This window comes from Hyperoodon ampullatus (genome assembly GCF_949752795.1).
Source record: "Hyperoodon ampullatus genome assembly, chromosome: 7".
Taxonomy (NCBI): Eukaryota; Metazoa; Chordata; class Mammalia; order Artiodactyla; family Ziphiidae; genus Hyperoodon; species Hyperoodon ampullatus.
The window spans coordinates 78,174,069-78,195,927 of record NC_136920.1 but is presented as its reverse complement, the minus strand read 5'-3'; the positions used below and the strand labels follow the sequence as shown (position 1 = coordinate 78,195,927).

The following is a 21,859-nucleotide window of genomic DNA, read 5'->3' as shown; positions in this document are numbered from 1 at the left end:
TTTACTATGTTTTAAATTTTGGTTTTCAATCGTTCAGTTTGTTACTAGTATATGGAAATATGATCAATGTTGTGTATTAATGTTTATGTATTGATTTTATATTCTGAGATCCTGCTAAAGCAAGTTATTATAATTTATTATGAGTCTACTTATACATTCCTTGGAATTTTCTATGTAGACAATTATGTCATCTGTAAATGATGACAGTTATATTTCTTCTTTTCTAATATGTATGCCTCTTTTTTCCTTTTCTTGCTGTACTACCCTAACTAGAATCTAAAGTACTAAGTTGAAAACTAAGATAAGAGTGGAATTCTAACCTTGTTTTTGAACTCAGGGAAAAGCATTCATTCTTTCACCATTTCATGTGATGTTAGAAGTAGATTTTTTGTAGATGTTCTTTATTAGGTTGAGGTAGTGACCTTCTATTCCTAGTTTTCTGAGCATTTTTAATATGAATGGGTGTTGAATTTCGTTAAATGCCTGTTCTGTATTAATTGGTGTGACAGTATGTGTTTCTTCTTTAGACTCAATATGGTAGATTACATTGATGATTTTTTACCATTGAACAAGGCTTGCATCCCTGGAATAAATTCCACTTGGTCATAGTCTATTACTCATGTGGATTCTGATGGTAGGTATTCTTGTGGATTTCTTCTAGTAGGGTAAATTCTGGTTCCCCAAAAACGTCCGTGTTTAACCCCTCCTATGACAATATGTGAACGTTACCTTGTATGGAAAAATGGACTTTGCAGCTGTGACTAAGTAAAAAATGTTGAGATGAAGAGATTATCCTAAATTTTCTGGGTGGGCTATATATAAACACAAAGAGCTGTATAGGAGGGACACAGGAAGAGTGAGAGTTGGAGAGACCATGGGATGAGGGAAGCAGAGATTAAAGTGATGCACTTTGAAGATGGAAGAAGGGACTAATTCCAAGGAATGCAGGCAGCCTCTAGAAGACAGAAAGGGAAAGGAAACAGATTCTCCTGTAGGGCTTCCAAAGGAACAAGCCCTGAGACACCTTGACTAATATCAGACTACTAAGCTGCAAAAACTTTCTTTCACAAAGGGTCAAGGAGGGCTGGGAGCACATATGTGCTGCCCACCTGGACAGAGGGGGACCTGTGAGGCTGACGTACAGATTCTGTGGAGGTGGAGAGACATGAGCCCCTTTCTTCTCCAAGCTCTTTGCAGGGTCCAGCAGAGAGTCATGCCACCTGTGGAAGCCTGCGGCCCCAGTTTTGCATGCTGGTGTAGGGGTCATGTTCAGGGAATCTCTGTTGTCCTAACACCTGCCTGGGTCCTGGGGAAGGAATCAGAAGTCAGAAGCAGGAGAAGAGCCTTTGGCCAGCAGGGAAGGGGGGGTGAGGCCCAGGGCAGGTCCATAAAAGATCAGAGCATCTCAGTGCTTTAGGAGGAAGGGGCTTCAGAGGTGGGCCAGCACAGGCTGTGACAGAGGCTAAGCAGACTGGGAGGGGAGGCACTTCTGGGAGACAGCAGGGGTCTACTCCCTGCCCCTCATTGTTTGCTCATCTCACTCTAATGAGGGGGTCATTTCCCCTGCTCTGATGATTCGAAGTCTCTGCCGGCACCCACAGGACGGTGACTGAGGCCTCCACACTCCTCAGCATGGATCCCAGCTCCCACTCAGATCTGGGGCCACAGACACCTTTCCCACACCCTGCTGCCCCTGTGAGCAAGCTGTTCTTGTGCAACGTGGTCATAGTTTGTTAGGAGGATCTGTTTTCTATGGGGATACAAACCAGTGTTGATACCAATACACACACATGTCCAGCCATGGGTGGAAAGGGAAGGGACAGTAGTTCTGGGGTGTCTTTGCAGACCCGTAGGCCCCTAACGCCAGTCCCCACAGCCACAGCCAGATGGGTCCTCCTCCCTCAGTTGAACGAGATGCTGCTGCACAGAAATCCCACAAGTTCCACAAAGGGGCCCAACTGTCATTTCCCTTATACACACCTTTAACGGGTGCCCCATGACTTTCCCCACACCCATTCCCCTTGTTGCATCCTCATTGGGATTAAGAGGTAGCTGCCTCCACCGCTCTCCACATTGCAATAATCCCAGTGGGACTAGAGGATGCTCCCGCTACGATGAGGCAGACAGTCCTGTCCCCATGGCCAAGACTTTTCGTCTCTGGTCAGGCCACCCACACAGGAAACCCTGGATGAGCGGAGGGTCATCCCAGCGCCATCGTGTGGCCACATGAGGAAAGCAGAGAGAAGCTCCATAATGACAAGGGCTGTCTCCAGGCTCCATCCTAGAAACTGGTGAGTGTCCAGAGGGCTGAAAGGCACAAAAGCAGCTCTGCCTCCCCAGAAGGTTCGGGGATGCAGAAGATGGTACAGATGCCCCGGAAGGCCCGTAGCCAAGCAGGCGTTAGAGAAGGGGCTGATGAGGGGGTCCCTGGGGAAAGTGAGAGCTGTGCGTTCCCAGGGGCAGCCTGAGGAGTCCTTGTCTATGTGGAGGAAAGGTGTGGCCACCTGTAGACCCAGAGCTCCTGCGACCTCCCTCATCCTTCCTTCCTCTCAGGATCGCTCTCTGTGGAGCAGCTCAACACCAACAAGATGACAGTGGCCTGAGAGCATTTCCCACGAAAACGATCTTTGTTCACAATTTACATACATCACTCCAAAGGTCCTGCTCCCACCCACACCTGGCCACACCCACCTCCCCCACCTCCCTAACCCCCCACAATCCCGCTCCCCCTCCCCGCCCTGGTGGTCCTGCCCCCCTCCCTTCCCCCCACATCATCCAGGATCAGCACTGGGAGGAGGAGGAGCCCCTAGGCTCCCCAGGGGGCTGCCCTGGGGCCTCGCCCTGGAGGGCCGGCCCAGCTGTTCCCTACTGGCTGCAGTGCTTCTTCCTCCTCTTCCCACGCTTCTTTGTGTCAAACGGGTCACGCTTTCTCTTTCTCAGCTGTGAGGGGCGAGCCAGCCCCAGAGCCAAGGCTGGCCTCCCAGAGACGCCGAGGCCGGCCCCGGGGATGGGCAGCTTCTCAGCAGCGGCTGGGCCTCCACACAGAGCCCGCTTCCTCGACTTGGGAGCGGCTGGTGGAGCTGGGCTGAGGCCTCTTCTCTGAGAGGAGGGGGACTGGGGAGCACTCTGGGCCCCCCAACCTCCAGAGGAAGCCAGGGCTGAGACATGCGCAGGACTGAGGGACATCCCGAAAGGCACCAGTATATGCTGAGAGTCTACGATGAAGACGCTTTGGAGCACCTCCTCGTTCTCACTGCACCCGTCCCTGGGCACTCGGGCCTCCCGAAGAGGAGAGGCCTTTCTGAGAACACACGCATCCCTGGATCTCAGTAGAGGGCCAGTGCGCCTTTGACCCTGGGGAGGGGAGAGCCGTACGGGCCGGAATATAGAGAACTCCTGACGTCCTCCAGAGGGAACAAAGATTTTGGGCCTGCACAGGGCAGTGTCTGTTTGGATGAGCCTACGAAGAGCCTCAGAATCAATCTCTGGTGGGCAGGCTTCATCACTGACCCCTAGATGGGGGTCTTGGTCGTGCCTCTGGGCACCTTGGCCGGCGTCGGACTCAGAAGGACTTGAGGCCATTCCGGGTGCACTGTGACTCGGGGCTGCCCGCACACCGTCGTCCTCTTTCAAGGCCAGGAGTCGTTTCTGCACCAGCTGGTAGGAGGGAGGAGGACAGTGACGGCTCCACACACACGTGTGAGAGGAGGAGCACTGGGCAGTGGGACAATGGCCCTGGGGGGGAGGAGGGGACGGGCGACCCCAGGACTCGAATCCAAATACAGACACTGTGGCAGTCCTGCCATCCTCCTGCAACTGATTCCCAGCTTTGTGACCTTCCCTCCCCTCCCGGCTCCCCGTCCTCTCCTTCCTTTCACCCTGCACTGCACCCACCCCAGAACGGGCCCTTCCCCATGCCAGGCGTCCCAGGCAGGGGAGGGATGGACAGCGCTCTGTGGCCCTCCTGTTCTGGGGCCCTACCTCTCCCCTGTTCACTGGGGTCCCTCCGTGCCCTGGTCTTCCTGGGTGTCCCTTGTGTCCCCTGTTCTACCGGGGATCCCTCCCTCCTCTGGCTCCCCTGGGTCATCTGGGTTCCCCTGTCCCCTGGATCACCTGGGGTCCCCCTCCCGTGGGGTCCCCTGGCTCCCTGAGTGTCCCTCTCCCTCCCCTGACTCACTTCTTCGGGGGTGAGCCCTTCCTCCTGCTCCAGCTCCTTCTCTAGGGCCAAGAGATCCAGCTGTGGGTCTGGGGAAAGCAAATCTGCCAGGAATCCAGGGTGAATGACTGCCTCCACCTAGAACAGAAAGAAGAGGCTGTGAGCATCCTTGGCCAGGAGTGGCCTGTGAGACAAGAAGGCCAGGAGGGAAAGTGAAAAGCAGAGACCCACCCCACTCTCCTCCACAAGGCGGGGATGGTCAGCGCACACACACACACATGCAAACATGCACATACACAGTCACACACAAAAGAGCACATATACAGAGGCACAGACACAGACACAAAGGCATACACACAGACACAAACATATACACACAAACATCTGCGTAAACCTCCCCTAACACCAGGCTCAGGAACAAGGAGCTGAGCTTAAGTCCCAACGGCCTGAGCAGAACCCAGATCTTGGGTGCTGAGAGTTCCATGCCCTGGCATCTTGCAGACCCCAGTCTCCAGGCCTAGCCTACTTTGGTGACAAAGTCCTCCTGGGAACACAGCTTGTCGATGTAGCTTAAGAGATCCGGGTCCGAGTAGGTGCCGTCCTCTTCCTGCTGCAGCTCATGTCCGTCCTCTCCCCGTTCTGCATCTGAGTCGCCTGTGGCTGAGTGGACGGGCCCAACCAGCGCCTCCATGATGCCCATATACTCCCTCACAGCCTCAGGTGGAAGCTCCTCGGGTGCCTTGGGCTCCGGGGGTCGCTGGGACCTGTGTGGCTTCGGGCGGGAGGGCTGGGCGCTGGGGCCGGACATCCTGGGAGCACAGGCTGAGGCAGAGCAGGAGGAAGGGAAGGAAGGTGAGGGGCTCCCGGTCCACCTCCTGACCACCGGGCGCACGCTGGTGAGGGCATTGTTGGGGGACATGGATGTGGTTGTGGGGGGGTCAGGACCACCTGAAGCTTCATGCACAGTTGGAGGGGGGAGGTAAGGGGGCATCTAAGAGAGTCACGTGTAAGGAAGTGGGGAACCTCCAGTTTTCCAGGGGTGTCCCCGTCAAGCCCACTTCTTAGGCAGACTTTGTGTGCAGTCCTTTGACAGGGAGGTGTGAGAGAAGTTACAAGATTGACCAAGTCAATACCCCGTAGTGACAAAGGGCATCTGAGACCCCACCCCCCCACCCCCCGCCTCGGTGGCTGTTTTGCTTGAAAGACCAATGCCCCTGTTATGAAGGAAGATGATCCACATGGGAACAGTGGCCAACCCTGGGCCCCTGTTACCTGTGTGTTCAACTCCAGTGGGAACCTGGGTGGCTGGCTGAAGGCCCACTTTTGGGGCTGGGGGCCCCCGAGGATCCAGCTTCGGTGGGGCTGGAGAGGCAGGCCCTGCGCGCACTGCATCCACTGCAACTGCTGAATCTGCATCTCCTCCTCTGCCTCAAATTCCATGAACCTGGGGTGTGACGGAGGCACAGGCCACCCTGAGAAAATGGCCTGGGTTCTGGAGCCCAACAAAGGCAGCCAAGAATGAGGGATTGGGAGAGGATGTGCCTTGGGGCTGTCAAGGCCCTGTGAGGTGCTGTCCACAGCAGAGAGCTGCTCCTGGAACTGATAGAAGATCTGGGACCCTTCCTGCCTCACCAGCACTGGAGAGCATTCAACAGCATAGAGCCAGGTCGCTGCACTGAACCAGGTCAACGGGACACGTGGCTGACCCTGGGGGCACCCTCCTCATGCCCCCCATCCAGAGCCACATGAAGGGCTGACAGCCAGAGGCTGGAACAGGCATGTGTTCCCCACAGGGGTCCTTGCCCAAATCCAGGACCCTGGGTTGGGACTGAGAGTTCTGGAACGTAGACCTGGAGACAGGGCTCAGGAGAGGCTGGACGATGTGGATGCTGAGCTTAGAGGACAGGCCTTCCTTTCCTCTGAGAGGTGCTTGTTTGTTTGGTTTTGTTTCTTAAACCAAGGGGATTACCGTGGAGCAAACACTGGAAGGGCCAGAGACCCTTGGGCTGATGACAGCTGGCTTCCCCAGCCTCTTCAGGGATGCCAGGGTACCCACTCAGGCCACTTTTCGTGAGGAGGGGGGGGTCCCAAATCTATGTCAGTGGCCGCCAGCCAGCCACCACTAAGGAAGCAGCAGGCTGGCGGGTGGAGCTCTTTCCCCGGCCCAGCCCATAAGGCCGGAGTTGGACCCCTACTGGACTCACAGCTTCACCCTGCCCCGTCCTGAGACCTTCATGTGAGGGCAAGGGTAGGTCAAACTCAGGGGAGGGCAGAGCTCCTGGTGGAGGAAGGACAGAAGACCCAAACTCTCAAGGTGAGGGAGGGGTTTCTGGAGGACTGTAGGGCCTCTGGGCTGCGGGCCCCCTGTTCCGAGCGACAGCCCTTCTCCTTTGTCCTCTCTGATGAGCACCCCCACGGCCAGACCCTGCCCTCACCCGCTCGCCTCACCCTCCACGCAGCCCCTGGGCCCAGGACGCTGACTCACTTTTGCGCCATCTCGTAGTAGATCATCCGGTCAGAGTTGCTAATGTGCTGCCATTCCTGCACGGCCCTGCACAGTCCCTCCTCCAGTGTCATGGTGGGCTTCAGGCGGGCCAGGGATCGAAGCGCTGGGCTGTAAGCACTCGGGGTCAGTCTCTGTGCCCAGCCCAGCCCCCACCTGCCTGACCCCACCCACCAACGTGGACCACACATCACTCAACACAGCATGACTGAGCAACAGGAGAGTGAGAGGCAGGTGTCTGGGAGAGCAGAGACAAGCCTTCCCGGCTACTGCTGTCACCACCTCACACTCACTCGAGGATGACCATCCACTCCCAGGCTAGAGCTGGGACACTGTGCCTTGGGGAGCTCTTTTCCTCTTCAAGGCTGCCTTTTCATAATAAAAATCACCATCATCAATGAGGCGTGGCATTTGCCAGGCAATCTGCTGACACTTCATAGATTAGCCCAAGGAGTCTTCTGCACGGTCCTCTGAATGAAGTGTGATTGTCCCCTTTTTACGAGGGACCGGAGGTTTAGGATGGAAATGCCTGCCAGGCTCACAACTCTAGTGGGAGAGAGCCCATGCCCTTAGGAGAGCTCTACCATCACCCTGTTCCTAGTGGAATTCTCCACATCAACAAAGTCGAGGCGTGCATGAAGCGCTCTCCTGGGCCCCGTGCTCCTCCCCCTTCTCCGAAGTGACCTCCCCCGGCCATGTACACTCAAGTGCTGTATGAAAGGAGACGGCAGCACAGGAGAGTGTGGCATCCACTCCTTGGCTCCTCAACTTACACCACGACCCTCTCTGACTGCAAGTCTTCAGGCCATATTACCAGGAGAATCATGGAAGAGCAAGCTGGCTAGACTCACAGGGGGATGGGGTCAGTTGAGATAAGGCACATTTCAGTCATGATGTCATGGACTGGCAGGCTCGCCCGTATAACCGACAATGTGCCTTCTCATGGCGTGGACATCGCCCTCACACCTTGCTTCCAGTATCCCTAGAAACCTAACCTGCGAGTCCATCCCCAGTTCCTCTTTATCTAAGAGCTCCGATAAGCTCATGACCCCCTGAGCGTTCACTCACATGAGAAAGCAGGAAAGAGCTTCTGCATCAGGACTCTGGGGAAGGTGTCTCCAGGCCAGTGGCTTTAGGCGCTGCCACCGTCGGAAGTTACTGTACACGCTCTGGTGGTTAGAGCAGTCCTCCTGCGAGGCATAGGGCTGGTTGGTGTCCAGGCTGCCCTCCCTGGAAGTGCCATGTGGCCATGGCCCAGAGTTCACTGGGCGAATGTTAGGGGCCATCTGGGCAGCTGGTGGTGGAGCTTGAGGAGGAAAGCCTGGGGTCCAGCCTCCCTTGCCAGCCTGAGTAACTCCAACAGCTGGAGCAGTCACAATGGTCTCCATCGCAGGGGTTGCTAAGAATATGGGTGCAGGACATGCAGCACTCCCGCTGAGGGCCCCTGGAGCGCTCCAGTTGAGGGGGCCCTGAGGAACGATAAAGGTCTGAGTCTGGGGGGCCTGCACTGGCCTCCCTTGTGACCTGACTTGTACAGTGAAGTTGCAAGCCTCAGGGGCACTGGGGCCACAGCCACCATTAGCCACCAAAGGCATCCTGGGGAAAGCTGGCAGCAGCAGGCTGCTGCCAGGAGGGAATGCGGGGGTGATGAGAGGTGGCAGGTGCTGCTCCCAGGGTGGCCAGTGCTGGGCGCCAGGAATGGGTGGAGGAAAGGACACTGCCATGAAAGTAGACAAGGAGGCACCGGGGTTCATGGTGACATCCGTTCCCAGCACTGCAGATGCTGTTGAGGCAAAGGAAAGGAGTGAATGGAGGAGAAGAATGGGCAAGTGGGACTGAGGCTTTCTGCGGCATCAGAGTGTAAATCTCCACAGATGAGAGACTCTTGGACAAGGGAAACTGCAGCGTGCAAATGTCTTCAAGTGATTTTCATGCCCTGACCTCCAGTTGAGAATTATTCCACTGGTGACCCCACGCCCATCCACCAAGCTCCCTGACCCCTGCCTGCCGAGAAGAAGTTGCCTCAGCAAGCACTCACTTGGAGAGCCTCCCTAAGGCACACCCTGGCACCTAAGCCTCACAGGCTGTCTCCCAAGACCTGGAGCTGTGTGGATATCCGCTCTGTGAGAAATGCCCCTCATCCGGCGTACTAGCAGGGGCCTTCTGCAAGGTAAGTTCTAGGCCCCCAAAGGCCCTTTGTGGACAGGCACTGTGTAAAATATTAGGGCCCCACCTCCTCCTCAGTCCTCCTTTTCCTGATGCTCAGTATAAATCCCCTCTTTCTTTCCTAGCCTCCCAAAACAAAACAAAATGCTGGAAAATATCTCTAGTGGAATCCTGATACAAACCCATGACACTGGCCCAGAAAGCACCTGCATCTCAGAACAACCCACAGCAGATACGTAACATGGGCCAGGTCCTGCCACCCCTTCCCCAGTGCCCAGAGTCACTGTCATCAGTCAGGAGTTCTGTTCCTAGGGGCTTGGCGTGGTCTGAGAAGTAGGCGCGTGTCCCTTAGATTCTGTCATTTCACAGCCAGTGATGGCTGCAGAGGATTAAACAAGGGCCAGGGAATTGTCATGTTACATTGGTCGTGGGAGTATAGACTGCCTGTGGTCCTTCCCCTTCCAGCTCCCAATAACGGAGAGACAATCTGAGATGCAGGCATAAGCCAGATGCCATGGCGATCAAGTTGTCTGAAACACATCCCCGTTCAGGAGAACAAGGTACACCCCACGGTGCTCCTAACTAACCAGAACAGATGTCATAGGACGTTTAATAGTAACACAGAAGATCATCTTCCTGATCCTGGGCTACACTCCTTCCCCCTTTAAAAGAGGAAGCAGCCTTCATAGACATTCCACCCGAAACAACCCCACTCCTCATCTGTTCCCTGTCCATGAAGGAGTGACATGAAATAGGAACAAACTCTTCCTCTCAAGGCAGCCTGAGGGTCCAGCATGAGATACTGGACAAGATGAAGTAGGTCTGAAGTACTGCCATTCCACAAAAGGAAGAACAATTCAGAGCAACTCAGGAACCTGAGCCCTCTCTTGGCTGAAGTTACACGTAACGGTTGCCCATCCCCTGTTGAATCCAAGGCAACAGTTACCTGAACTGACAAGTGAGCTCTGGGCTGGGAGGAGTGGACGAGGTGTGGGCTGCGGCAGTTAGAGTAACCCCCTGCCTAGCTCTCGGAGAGGACACTTCACTGCAGGTGTGGCCACACACAGCCCCATTGAATAGTTTTCTCCCCAAGACCATCTCTCCCCACGGCCCCCTGAGATACAGTATGCTCCTGTTCAAATCCCTTTGAAAGATATGGTGAGGCAAGCTTCAGGTGCCTCAGGAACACACTACAGCTCTAGGCTTTCCTCATGACCCTCCCTGTGTCACCACCAGGACATCACACACATCCTTACACACACGTTTCAAAGTGGCTTGTCTCCCTTCTAGAAAGAATCAGACTGTCTGCTGCCATCCTTTCTCCATAGCCAGGGCAATTCCTCTTGATCCACCTCCAACGACCCCTCCTCCCCAGGGCAGTCTCAGGTTTCTTCAGGCTCCCCAGTCTCCCCAGGTGAAATGTCCTTGTGCGTCCAGTGCTCTCTTCTCCCTCTCCTTCAGTCCAGGTAGGTGCCCACAGTTAAGTGTAACGTGTGAACCTGAAGGATGTGAGGATGGCAGGGTCTCTGAGAACACACCCCCAGCCTATAGGCTTACCTCCTATTGAAGCCATCCTGCAGGCTTGGGCACGGACTACTGCTGCCTGGTAGCCTCAGTGAGAAAAGTCAAGACCAGGAGCCAGAGAGCGACCTGCTTGAGCAAACGCTCGGGATCCAAGTCAACGAGGGACACGTTTGAAAGTAAACAGGAAAATGCGGGCTGAACGGTTCTGCAGTGGGGGAGGGGCAGAGGGCACGTGGGTCGGGGTGGCGTGTGCTGGGGGGACATTCCACGAGGGCTCTGGCAGGTAGGCAAGAACCGGAAGTTCCTTCCACCTCCCACAGTGGCAACACAATTGGCGTGTGCCTCTTTAGGAAGTTTATAAACTGTTGTTTTGATTCACGGCACCGAGGTTGAACATGACAGTCCCTTCCTTTCACGTCTTTATCCATCAACCTAGGTTTTTTTTTTTTTTTTTTTTTTTTTGGCGGTACGCGGGCCTCTCACTGTTGTGGCCTCTCCCGTTGCGGAGCACAGACTCCGGGCACGCAGGCTCAGCGGCCATGGCTCACGGTCCCAGCTGCTCCACGGCATGGGGGATCTTCCCAGACCGGGGCACGAACCCGTGTCCCCTGCATCGGCAGGCGGACTCTCAACCACTGCGCCACCAGGGAAGCCCTGGAGCTTTTATAATGAAGGAAAACTTAAATGATTTGCAAGCAATAACTTCATACTAGAGGAATGGTGAGGCAAAATATTGTACCCAGGCACTCGAGAAAGGCAGGCTTCCTTGTTGCTTCCTCCCTTTGTTCAGTCATTCAACCAATTATTTACAAGATTCTCACTCATAATTCTGATACAGTATTTGAAGGACTCTTCTCAAGGCCACTGATACAAAAATTGCACTGTGCAAAAATTAGCCAGTCCCAATTCTGCAATCACTTTTGTAATACTTCAAAATCCTACACCCCACAGACAGAGATAATCAAATTAGCCCAAATGTAATTTGGGAAGACCAGTCACAGAAGGGAGTATCTAAAAGTCCTTTGGATCATGATCTCTGACTATTCCTGCACAGAAGGTGGGGGCGGGCATTGAGTACTGAGAAAAAACATCTCTGGACATGCATCACAAGCCTCAGAAGACAGTTCATCTTCCACTCAATCACGAAACATTAAAGAAACGAAGAGATACCATGTTTGTGTCTTGTGGAGTTTTCAAGTCTGCACTTGGAGGCGCTTAGTGCTGTTACATGTGAGGGGTCTTCAGAGGCATCCTGTTGAGTGAGAAATGCTCTAATCTTGCATTTGACCAGAAAGTGGATCTGATGATTGACGTTTCTTTGGGAAGTATTACAAAGTCAGGTCAGTAAGTTGATCCCGCTACTATTTTTGTTGTTGTTGTTGTTTTATTGTCAACTGAAATTCTGCAAGATATTATAAGAAAGGAGGGAGGGAAAATAAAATTGTTCCCATACTACCTGTTGAAATTGGCCCAGATTGTCAACTCTTTCTCAAAATTATTTTTTTTAAAAACCCCAAAACCGTACAAAGGAAACACCTGTGAACACTGAGAAAAAATATTCTAGTAGAGTAAATGCGTTGGAAAAACTCTAGGAACGGAGTCAGGAGACAGTATCTTAAGAGTGTTTCCCAGGTCTGAAATTCTTTGCTAGCATTGTTCTTTAACGGAAACTTCAGGTGTGCTAGGAAAAAGGACCTACTGTTTTTTGAAAGGCATTAACAAGAACCAAGGAACGGCAGTCCAAAGGACATGAAAGTACTTGCCCCAATTTGAGGCTACTGTGCTTACAGCGGAGCTCTCCAGAACTCTTTGTAGCTAAGTGCATGGGTTTCACGAGTGCAATATAAAACTCACGAGTGCACATTTCACAAGAGCTGGTTTTAAGAAGAGACCGTCACGAAGGTTCCCAGCGAGGAGCGTCGCCAGAGAAGTTCCGCAGCTTGCCCGACCCTCCATTTCTGTCCTCTCCTGCAGAGACCTCCTAGGCCCGCGCACCCCGCGCCTGCACGCCCGCGCACGCCTGTGCACGCCCACTGGGGCGGGGCTCTCGGGCACGCGGACTGCCGTCCTCCAACAGCTCCCGGCGTCCGCTGGGGCAGTTTGCTCCGGAAGACAGGGGCGCATGCGCGAGCGCGGAGGGTGGGGCCCCAATGGCTGTCCGGCGGGGGAGGGGCCTGTCATGGCGGCCTCTAGAGTCAATTCTAGGAATCCTGAGGTAAGGGGTACGGGGACTTTTCACCCCTCAGGTGTCACCGCTCTGCACTGTTGTTCACCCTGTGGGTTATTTGTGCCCTTGTCCATGTAAGGAGACTCCCCACAATGTGGATTCACGCCCCCATAGAGCTCGATTCCCTTGAGATGTTTACCCCAGGATTATTGGCACCACTGGGGAGCCGGCTGCATGAAGGGTTCAGTGATTGCGGGGCCTACAGTGGGGGCTAAATAGTGTGTGTGAGCTATTAAACAGGTGCCGTTCTAGTCTGCGCGTTGTGAAGAGTACAAAAGCTAGAGGGAAGTTCTTGCGAGTTGAAAACCCTCATCTGGTTCCGAAGGTGTAGCTCAGGTGATTGGAAAATGAGTGAAGATGGAAGGAACACACTCATCGTTTCACTAGTGTCTTCCTTCTTATCATAAAAACATCAGTCAACACATGTTCAAACTGCATTCTTTTGTCAGTGATGCGAGCAACTTTGCTGAGTGTGGTAATAAACATGTATTTGTAGTCTGGTGTCAAATCATGATTGATTTGCAAGCATAGATGGGGTCTGTACATATTTAATTGGTTGGTGGGAATCTGATATGTAGTCAAATGTGTGGGTTGGTTTTGTCCGTGGATATTTGTGTTTGAAGGGAGGTCATGCCTGTGTTTTTGTGAGAGTGAGTAAGAGTGAGTGTTGTATTTGGAGGGTGTTGAGATGTGACGCAGGCGTACTCAAGGAGTTGGTGGTTAGGTGTTTGTAATTTGGTGTTTGGGGAATATGTTTACATGTGTTTTTTTCACCCCTGAATTTGGGGATTTGTGTGTGTGTAATGGTGGATTTGGAAGGATTATCTGCATATGCATAAGGGCAATGTCAGGAAAAGTAGTGGTGTATATTACTTTGGGTGTCCAGTCTGTTAATTTTGTATATTTGGGGAATGTAGGCTGATCGTTTGTGTATTCAGGGCATGTTGTATGGTTATGGGGTGTTTGTGGGTGTGCATTTTCAGGAGCTGTCTATGCATATTTGGATGTGTAGAGGGCAAGTCTGTGACTATTTTATGGGGCTGGTGGATGTTGAATGTGTAGGTATGTTGTGTTTGTATGATCCTGTATTCTGCAAGATGGCAGAGTTCATTCTGTGTGAGAGGTTGGGAATGTGGGGTTATGTATACGCCAGTAGTGTGGTCCTGTATGTGTATTTGGAACAAAGGGCGTATAGGGTGACATTATTGCCTATTTGTAGTGTACTGGGTAATTGTGGTTCTATTTGGGACTTGTGGAGAGTTGTGTGTTAAATGAGTTTGTGTGTGTATTCAAGGGGCATGGCCACTTGGAGGAATATTTGCTGAGGCTGTGCATTTGTAATTTTCAGTAGGAGCCTCTTAGGCTTATGTATTTTGGGAAGTGAGTATATGTGTATCTGATAGAGAGGTGGGGTTCTATGTTTCTACAGGGAAGATGGACAATTGCATTTGTATGTATTAGAAATATGTGATACGGGTATTTGTTAGTACTTGCATATGTGTGAGCTGGCTCCTGATAGCTAGGGATAATTTGATATATGGAAGTTGTTTCATAAATGGTTTGCTGGAGATATTTCCATGTATCTTACTTGTGTATTCTAATCCGTGTGCGTGTCCATCATCAGGTGCATGCATTATCAAAGTTTGTTCATAAGGTATGGAGTTGTTAGGAGTATCCAAAGTGTATTTCTTTGGAGAACGCTAGGGTGTTTATACATGTGTTTGGAAGGAGTAAGAGGTGGTCTGTCTATATATTCAGGGTGAGGGTAGAAATATATATACATACACACACACACATATACAGTTTGTATGTTGGAGTAGTGGTGGGGAGCTTGTATTCTGGAGAGGTAGCATAATGTATAGTGTTTGGGAGGGGATCCATATGTTCAGGGGTTAGGAATATTTGCATGTGTGTGTCCATAGGTGTGTGAGAATTGTGTATGTATATTAGTAAGACTGCACAGGTTGTCGGTGTTTTTCTGTTTTGAGTGTGTCTGAGCATTTGGGGTGTATACTCATGAGTAGTTTGTGGATGTGTGTATTTGTGATTTGTGAGTGTAGCAGGAGGCTTCGAGTCCTCTATGTGTCTATTTCAAAATGTAATGCCTGAAGAATTTAGTGGTGTTGCTTGTATGTGTGTTCTCAGTATTAGTGAGGTGGACTTATATGTACAGTTGACCTTTGAACAACATGGGTTTGAACCACACGGGTCCACTTATAGTGGATTTATTTTTCAGTAAATACTACAGGACTACTACAGGATCCATGGATGCAGAGCCACTGCATGGAGGGTTGGCGCCCTAACCCCCAAGTTGTTCAAGGGTCAGCTGTATTTGATAAGTATAGATTATTTGTGTCTGTGTGTGTTTTTGAGTTCCTGGGGCTTCTGGGGTATGTATTCTGTGGGATGTGAGAGTTTAGTTTGTGTGTTTGGAAACCAGTAGACTGTGTAGGCTATGTGTGTGTGCAGGAATCCTGCAGTATATGTATTTTAGGGCTGTGGGATTGCATATGGGTCTTTTTTGGGGTTGCACATGAGACAGTTGTGTACTTGGTGACCCTGTGTGTTTAGGTACTCAGTGTGTACATCTGGATGGCATATTCGTTGCACATGTTTGTTTTCAGGCCCATGTTGTGTGTGTATATATAGTTGTGAGAGTGGAATGTGAATATTCAGGGTGAGTAAGGTTTCATCTGTAAAAATTTAGGTAGTAAGAGGTGGTCTGTTTGTGTATTTATTCAGGGTGACGGTGTGTGTTCAGGATATATATATATATATATATACATATATATATATATATATGTACAAACACAAATGTATATGTGGTATCCTTTTGGTTATATATCTGTGGTGGGAGTTGAGAGTTCTACTTGGGGTGTAAGTGGATTCTGTGCACATATTCACAGGAAAAGTTATGGGATGTGCTGGAACTGGTTCATACTGTCTTGGGAGAGTCAATGGTGCATATCTCTTCCCAGCTGTGTGTTTAGTGATGTCAGGTGGGTAGCTTGAAATTGTTCATGCTGGGAATATTTATACCATGTAGATACCATAAGTGAAGTCTTTCCCGCCTTTCTCGGAGAGCTTTTTATCAAGCACTTACCAGCGTACCACTGATGTGCGTGTTTGGATTGTGTATGTATGAAGCAAGAATATTTGGGCATCGGTGGGTACGTATGGGACACTCATGTGAATTGTGAGTGGGGCATCTGGGGCTATGGGCCCTTGTATATGTGCATTGACCCTGGTAATTGTGAATCATTGCATTGCTCCTATCAGGTTGGTCTGTTCTTTAGGGCCAGAGAATCCCCATAAATGTTGTTGATTCCCAGTAGAAATCATGCAGATGGATACAGGGGTGTCTGTACCTTAGGCAGGTGGACACTCCTTCAGCATTTGTGTGGTCCTAGCATCTGGGTCCCTAGAAGGGGGCGCCTGGTGGACAGATGGCCATGCAGAGCAGAACCTCACAGGTGTGTTGTTGGCATGACAGGCAGCAATCAGAAAGTCATGGGGCTTCCTGGATAGGAGGTCAAATGACCAAGGGCTCTCCCAGGAAAACCCCCTGAGAATCAGTTGGACAACTACAGGCGTTCCTGGCTCTTCTGTGGCACAGCTGATGTGCAAGGACACCCTCCACATGGGGTCCAGAGCCATGTGTCCCTGAGCCCAACTGCCCCAGGGTGGTGGGAACTGTTGCATATCAGGCTGGTCAACTGTATCACTAGGTCTCAACCAACCTGTCTCTTGGAAACCTAAGTCCTCACGGATAGGCAGGACCTCTAGGGATCACTGAGCTGACAAGGACAGAGGTAAGGAGGCTTTGTCACTGAGGGAGAGTTGGGGACTGAGACCTGGAGAGCCTGGGGAGTCCCACTCTGAGGAGATACGGCTCTGATGTTCCCAAACCCTTTAGACATGTTCTCTGTTCTTTTCTGAAGGCTCAAGATGCTTCTAGCAGTGGGAAGGTTATCTCAGTTTCATGTTTCTCTGATAGGATGAACTGACCCTTTTATTCACTCTTCCACATCGAGCTGCAAACCCATCAGAGGGAACCATGTGATCATTGTAGCCACCAGCTGACCCCACAGCCACCTTGTGCCTCCCTTGGACCCACCCAAGCATTTCTGAGCCTTCTTTATGGTGAGTCTTGTGGCCTTTTCTCCCTCATTGTGACTCCTCCTGCCAATAAAACATGCTGTGAATGTTAACAAAAGGAAACCTGCACTAGAATTGGAGTCTGGAAGGCCCGTAGAGGGAGCTCTCATGCTGTGCCACTCATCATCAATTACCCCAACAGGAAGAGGTCATTTACTGACCCCAAAGAGGAAGTGCAACCACTTTACTACCCCAGCTGGAGGAGGGAAGACTTCCTTCCTGGCCAGCAACAAGAAATAGAAAATAGAAATAGCTAATAGAAAATTCTGCAGTTTAGCCAATGAGACGCCGTTGTCACCTGAAGTTTTACTTTCCTCCAGTGAACTTTCATTTTTTCCCTTGATGATGACTTTCTTTCCTTGTCCCACCCTCCTTACTATACAAGTCTTCTGGGACTTCCCTGGTGGTCCAGCAGCCAAGACTCCGCGCTTCCAATGCACGGGGCATGGGTTTGATCCCTGGTCGGGGAACTAAGATTTCCACATGCCATGTGGCCTGGCCAAAAAAAAAGAAAGCCTTCCATGTTGTGTAACCCGTTGGAGTATCTCCCTTTCTATCAGATGAGATGCTGCCTGATTCATGAATCGTTTAATAAGGCCAATTTATTCAAAATTCAAAGTAAATCTTCCAATTTACTCCGTTAAATTTTGTTTTTTAATACATTGGGGGCATGCAGAGGTGGCCACTAACAGTTTAATATGTATCCCTCCAGAAATGTTCTGTATAAAAATTTGTATGTGCACTTTTCTAAAATCCACTCTTATGACTGCTACTGCTAACAAGATGATTTTATGATTAAATGCTTATCTTTTTTAAAAGAAAAAGGTAAATATATTGGTGGCAGTGATGGGATCTGAAGCAAATTTCTGATAACATTTGGGACAAGGAGAAACAGGTGTGGTGCCCACAACTCCTTTGAGTTCACTGTCTTTCTTGCCATTCCTGAAGGTTGTTGGTAAGCTCCTCTTGGTTTGAGCTCCATTCTCTTTGCGTTTGTGCTCCCAATCTAATTGGCTTTCCTTTACAGGGCAGGTCAGTTTGGCTGGTAGAGGATTCTCCTTGAGGCCAAACCCCTAGCCTTTCAGATGGAAATTCCCAGGACACAGTAACATCTCTTGGTTATTGCCAGTATATTTTTGAGTGGTAAACCATAGCCCCTAATTTTGTTCCCTGGATTCCACACTGGGCACTGCTGACAGTGTAGTCTGCACTTGCCCATCTGTTTGGAATCAGCCCCCAGTTTCCATGCTTGGAGCTGTTGGTGGTGGCTATAGTTCTCCATTTTGTTTGGAATCAGTCTGCAGTCCCCATTCCTTGGGATTTGCCATTTGGATCTTTTTCCTCAGTCCAAGGATCCCTGGGAATCGGTGGTGGTGCATACCAGGCCTTCTTTTGTCCAGGACATAGTAACATCTCTTTGTTACTGCTGATATATTAAGGCGCAGGTTTTTTGTGTGTTCTTTTGGGTTGACAAAGGCTAGCTAAGGAAATGAGATCCTTTATCGCCAAAGAGTTGAGAATGCCAGCTTCTGGCACACCTGCTTATTTTATATTTAAGAACTATGGTCCTGGAGGTTGTAGATATTTAGAAAGATGGAAAAATTATACTAATATTGGTCTAGAATTACAGTGGTCATTGTGGGGCATGTTCCAGTTAGACAAGATTGTACATTTAAGGAAAACACTAGAGAGCAAGGGTTCACAGATTGCACAGGGAGAATGAGATGCCTGCTTTACTTGGTATGTAAAAGTTTACAGACGGTTTCAAGATTCCAAAATAGCTTCGTTTAGAGACTTAGAACAAAAAGCTAGTGAAAAATGAAAGAGACAAAAGGTACCTGAAACAAAAGACCATAGGACGGATGTGACTGCAGACTTAACTCCTACTGTCCCCACCTTTCCTTTTTCACCTGAGTACTCTTGTTTTACTCATTTTCTGTCTGAAATACTTTTCTATTCCAAAAAGAATATTTAACAATTGCCATTTAAAGTAAAACTACCTGAGGTTGCAGGTGAGCCCCCTCAGGTGTCCTTTACCCCTTGGTCAAAGACTGAACTGAGAGCTGGAGTCAAAGAATTCTCTAAACCTTGGAGGAACCCCCAACATTTTTTAAAGAATTTAGAGTCACTGTCAGGGCGTATGTCCCCAAACTGCTAGATCTTTATCCACTTGTACACATGTTGGTAGGACTGCGGGAAGCCCCAGAATGGATGTGGGAAGCAAAATGACATAATCCCTAGGATGATATTCAAGATCCTCAACCTAAAAAGGCTTGCAGAATAACAACTAACCTTTTATAAGCTATTCCTAAAATCTTCCCTGCTCACACTTGGTCTATTATTAATTGGCCTAATAATGATTGCTGTATTATTCACTCGTACAAACAAAAGAGGGGTGAATCTGTGGAAGACTTTAGAGCCAGTTTGGAAGCTCTCTTTTTACAGCAGTTGGTGTTCCAAGGAATAAAAAGGCCACTCAGCCTGCTTTAACTGCCCTCTTTGTAAGTGGATTATCTTCTGAGACTAGTGGATTGATAAAAGGGCAGAAAAGAGGGTGGGAGGCTATAGGCCTGACTGAACTCGTGACTATAGCTGAGCATTTTGAAAGGACCTTGGAGCAAGATCACAAACAGAAATCCACCAAGCTCATAGCCTTACAGTTACAACAGCTCTAAGGCAAGGGACACAAAATGACACCTGGGCCTCCCCCATTACAACCTCCTAGGGGTCCATGATCAATTTGATGACCCAAAGTTGATGTTTCATTTGTAATCAGTGAGGACACTGGAAAAAGAGGTGTCCTCAAAGGTCCTATGCAAACTCTTCACAAATGCTCTCATATCTGTCTCAAAGGGAGGGCCCCCCATGACCCTCTCCCCTAGTTGGCAGAACTCCAGAGGTTCTCTGGTCAACTATTAGCAGCAATGACCTTAAACAGCCCAGAGGAAAATATAATGAAAAGCGGCCAAAGTTTAGTTGATACTGGAGCTATGCTTTCTACTTTAAACCCCACTCTCATATTTTACTTTGAAATCTACATTAAACTCTAACCCTAACTGTAAACATAATTACCTAACCCTTTAACACCCTACCCCTAGCCCTAACCAGAGCTGTGCTTTCTACTCTAAATCCCACCCTCAAAGAACAACAGGTCCCTCTGAGTAAAGAGGATGTTTCCATAGTGGGAGTACCTAATACAGTTCAGAGAGAATTTTTATCTCAACCAAGATTCCTTTCTGCTATGCAGTATAGCCCCAGTTAATCTATTCAGTAGAGATCTCTTTTCTAACTTAAAAGGGCCAGTACATTTTGCCTCCAGTGGAGATCTCACCTTAAAATTTCCTGATGAACGTGAACGTGATCAGTTATGTTCCTTATAATCTGTCCTGGACATAAAAGCGGAAGTTCAACAAAAGTTCCCTAATTGGATGGAGATGCCTGCAAATTTGGGGGCTACTTCTGACAGTGTTAACATGAGAAGAATAAAAAAATGCAAACCTATAAAGATTCAGATAGATGTAGCTAAACCTCTCCCTAGGTTTCCTCAACAGCTATTAAAGCCTGCGGTCATACAAGGTCCCATAGCTATTGTAGAAGACTTAATTGCCCAGGAGGTAATCATTCCTGTACGCGTCCCTGCAGCATGCGAATCTTGCCTGGTTGGAAACCTGGCAGGATGGCGATTTGTCCAGCACTTGGGAGCTGTTAATAAAAATAGTTTTCCCCTGTTTTCCTGTTGTTCCAAACCTAGCCACCCTTGTGTCACAAGCTTCAACTGACTTGAAATGGTTTACAGTTGGAGACCTTTGTTCACCTTTCTTCAGCATCCCGGAGACCCAACAGCCAATATCTACATGCCTTTACTTGGAACAATCAACAATATACCTGCACTTTTATGCCTCAAGGGTTCACTGGGACTCCTTCTTTTTTCCTCCCAAGTACTTCACCAAGATTTAAGTACCCTCTAGTTCCCTGGGAAATCAGCCTTTTTACCATATGGAGATAACCTCCTGCTGTACTCAGCTACTGTAAAGATTCCATAAGGCATTCATAAAAGATTCCATTTATTTGCTGCAACAGTTAGCTGAAAAAGAACACAAAGGAAAAATTACAATTATCTGTGGACGCTGTTCATTACCTAGGACGTAATCTAAGCACTGAAGGAATTCAGCTATCTCCAGAGAGAATTAGGCTGATACAGGAACTTCCTAGACTCACAACTAAGTGCTAGCATTGTGGATTTCTAGGTTTAGCTGGTTATTGCAAGCTCTAGGTTCCAAATTTTTCTGTTTCCTCTTCCACTCTATGAACTTATTAAAGATTTAGTTCCTGAATCCTTTGCTTGGGAAGATAAACATGAGCAGGTTTTTATAAGGCTAAAACAAGCACTGCAAGAGCTGCCTGCCTTAGGGTTACCCAAATGATCAGGTTGATCCGGAAACTTTTTTTTTTTTTGCGGTACGCGGGCCTCTCACTGTTGTGGCCTCTCCCGTTGCGGAGCACAGGCTCCGGCCACGCAGGCTCAGTGGCCATGGCTCACGGGCCCAGCCGCTCTGCGGCATGTGGGATCTTCCGGGACCGGGGCACGAACCCGTGTCCCCTGCATCGGCAGGTGAACTGTCAACCACTGCGCCACCAGGGAAGCCTGATCCGGATACTTTAAGGTGAGATCTCCACTGGAGGCAAAGTATATTAGCCCTTTTAAGTTCGAAAAGAGATCTCTACTTAATAGATTAACTTTAGGTTATTCAAAACCTTTTACTTTATTTGTGCATGAAAGGCATAATCAGGCCGCGCAGAACTGTGTGAGCATGGTAGTAAACATAGGCCTATTGCCTGTTATAGCATACAACTTGATTCAGTTGCTTTTACCTGTCTCAGTTGTCTTAAGGTTATAGCCACAACTGCAAATTTAGTGGAAGCCTTGGCAGATTTGACTCTAGAAAATGAAGTTTATTTGCAAACTCCACACCTTGTCCACAGTCTTCTTAACGCTGAATTGACAACATTTCTCTGCAAGTATCACTAGATTAACTTCCTGTGAAATCCTGCTTTCACCACCTAATCTTTAAACGTTACAACGTTCTCAATCCTGCTACACTACTACCTCTGTCTCACAAAGGTG

The 21,859-nt window shown here is 49.6% G+C and overlaps 1 protein-coding gene and 1 pseudogene across 2 annotated transcripts in view; both read right to left on the bottom strand.

The window, feature by feature from the left end:
• The window catches only part of LOC307055622 (BCL-6 corepressor-like), a 792,095-nt gene that overhangs the window by 333,846 nt on the left and 436,390 nt on the right, over positions 1-21,859 (bottom strand).
• LOC307056597 (NUT family member 2G-like) lies at positions 2,866-8,413 on the bottom strand (annotated as a pseudogene). The gene is made up of 6 exons: positions 7,728-8,413; positions 6,642-6,770; positions 5,429-5,600; positions 4,683-4,978; positions 4,178-4,294; positions 2,866-3,657 (listed from the first exon to the last, which is right to left on the bottom strand). The product of its transcript is annotated as an NUT family member 2G-like (transcript).